Source organism: Berghia stephanieae, unplaced genomic scaffold, assembly GCF_034508935.2.
Source record: "Berghia stephanieae isolate SIO BIC M18660-M18661 unplaced genomic scaffold, UCSD_Bste_1.3 scaffold2466, whole genome shotgun sequence".
Taxonomy (NCBI): domain Eukaryota; kingdom Metazoa; phylum Mollusca; class Gastropoda; order Nudibranchia; family Aeolidiidae; genus Berghia; species Berghia stephanieae.
In genome coordinates this window covers 2,501-5,000 of record NW_027623585.1, presented here as the reverse complement: position 1 = coordinate 5,000, position 2,500 = coordinate 2,501, and the positions used below count along the sequence as shown (strand labels likewise).

At 36.3% G+C, this 2,500-nt stretch overlaps 1 long non-coding RNA gene across 2 annotated transcripts in view; it reads right to left on the bottom strand.

The window, feature by feature from the left end:
* Positions 1 to 2,500, bottom strand: part of LOC144961443 (uncharacterized) — an 8,576-nt gene that overhangs the window by 3,665 nt on the left and 2,411 nt on the right. Inside the window, exons 3-4 of one of the 2 annotated variants that reach the window (XR_013643161.1) lie at positions 2,320 to 2,358; positions 1 to 143 (exon numbers count right to left, since the gene is read on the bottom strand). The exon at positions 1 to 143 is cut by the window's left edge and continues 65 nt beyond it. This is a non-coding gene — a long non-coding RNA (uncharacterized LOC144961443). The remainder of the gene's footprint in view (positions 144 to 2,319; positions 2,359 to 2,500) is intronic. The other variant, XR_013643160.1, reaches the window with a different exon arrangement.

Genomic DNA, 2,500 nt, shown 5'->3' with positions numbered 1-2,500 from the left:
CGTCAAATGAAGAAAGATATGTATTCCCAAAATCATCCGATGAAGAGTTGTTCACTTCTTGACATAGATAGTTCCATTTCTGTTTCAAGTGTATTATCACTTCTTGAATGTTACGTCACTCACATAGAAGATTTGATGAGGATCTGCAACAGGAGGAGGAGACAATTGGAATGAATGGTGAGTTGCTTTTCGGCAATTGTAACACATTTAGGTCATATGAGCGCCGATAAATAGGAAGAAAATGGGGTAGTCAAAAATTTCTAGAATTACTGGAAAAAAGTAAGACAAAAGGGAATTAGTTCGAGTAGGGAACAGATACACCATGTTTTAATCCAGATCAAAACTTGGTAGTTTAAGTATACTCAACAAATATTTGGCAAAATTTTCTCCCAAAGAGTTGTGGTCACATTATTGTATAACTAATGATTGCACAAATATGAGATGACAAGAGAATGACAAAGTCTCTGTCTATGGATTTTGCCTGATTAAAATGTAATATATATTTTTTTTTTGTGCGGCTATTTGGTCTTGTGCTATGACACTCGCCCTCGAATTGGAAAGTCCTAGCTTTAAGTCCCACTCTGAGTGGTGCATATTTGAGTCCTTGGAAAATGCTCTTTACTCACATGCTCTTACTGTACTCAAGTGTAAAATGAGTATCAGGCCATTAACAGAGTTGTCTGTGAGAATATTATAATAACATCGCCAAACAGGCATCATGTTTCATCCTACATTTCAAGTGTTCTCGTTGTTTTCTTGAGCACGTTGAGTGGATATCGCTCTATATAACAGCTCAAGTTTGTCAAGCTCAATACGCAGTCCAATCCGGATAATCGCAACACCTTGGGATCAGCGAAAATGTTGCAATTAACCGAAGTTGGGATTCCAGTCCACTATTGCAACATTGTACACATATATGGTAAATTCAAACCAGTTGTAAAAATTGTTCTTAGTCCGCCACAGACTGAGCTCCATGATTGAATTAAAAACCCTATGGCAGCCTGTATGGATTATGTCAAGCAAAAGCAGCTTTGATGCAAGTCTACATCTTATTCAGATTTGATCCACTTTCACTCTTTTGTTCTCAACATTTGTAAGAGTCAAAGAGATTAGCCATGACGAGAGACAGTAAGTTATCACCAAACTCGTTGGATACATTGCACAGTTGTCAATCTCAAAACAAAGGATATCGCTGAGTCTCTCTTTTAAAATGGCAGTCTTCCTCTTTTAAAGACTATGACCAGCACCCTCAACGCCTATTTAATGGCCACAGATGAAATAACAAACCCAAACTACAAAGCCCCGCCCTCTTTTGTCTAAAATAAAGTTGTGACACACTACTTTAGCATTAAATCCCGCTCACTCTCATTTTTTCAACCTGTCACGATTTCTTCCATGATGAAATTTAATCATGATATTTTGTTACATTGATTTTTTTTAATTTACCACTTTTTGAGGGCAAAAAAAAGCTTGCGATTAACCAAAGTTTGTTGCAATTAACCGGTGACTTTTATATAGAATTAATTCCGTTGCTTGGGAAATGTTGCGATTAACCGAGTTTCGATTATCCGGAGTGGACTGTATTTGTTTAGATTATAACAAATCAGTAAATATAAACAAATATTTGGCACGGTGCTGTGATCTATTTTTTTACCAAGATGTTTCCTGCTTTTTATTTCTAAAGGTAATCTAAAAATAACTTTTAAATGACGCTGAAACGTGTGAACGTGACATGAGACCACAACAAAGGGTAACGTCAATTAAACTACTTTTATTTGTTTTGCTTTTTTATCCATTTTAGGGCGTTTGCATCAGTATTAGTATTAGGTCATTTAAGCGCCTATATAGGAGATAGTGGAGAGTCAAAAAATATATCGACTTACAATTAAAATCACCCAAGAAAAAGTCGGGGCTGGTTCAAATAGGGAGAATAGAACTTCTATGAGAAATAGATTCCAAGAGCAAAATAATTTTAAGGATTCTGCCTCTCCTTTTTTTCGGGTTTATTTATAAAATTAAGTTTTAACATCCTTTTATTCATCCTCAATGGAAATTATTCTTTACAAGATATCTGATGAAAATAATAATTTGTCAACGGGACTCAATAACAGGGCCAATATCACCCATTATCATCTTGCCGTCAATACAAAGAGAGAGAGAGAGAGAGAGAGAGAGAGAGAGAGAGAGAGATAGAGAGAGAGAGAGAGAAAGAGAGAGAGAGAGACAGAAAGAGAAAAAGAGAGAGGGGGAGAGAGAGAGAGAGAGAGAGAGAGAGAGAGAGAGAGAGAGAGAGAGAGAGAGAGATTGATTGTTAATTACTTTATGCTTGCAACACTTTGGATTAGGCTACTTCAGCACCTGTAAAAAAATGAAGACGATGGCATAACCAAAATATGGTCAAAATAAATGCAGAAAGGGGGGGGGGGGGCAGTTTATTTAATTGCCATATTGTGAAGGGATTTGCTTAACTGAAAAATTAAGGTCATATTAATCTTTTCCT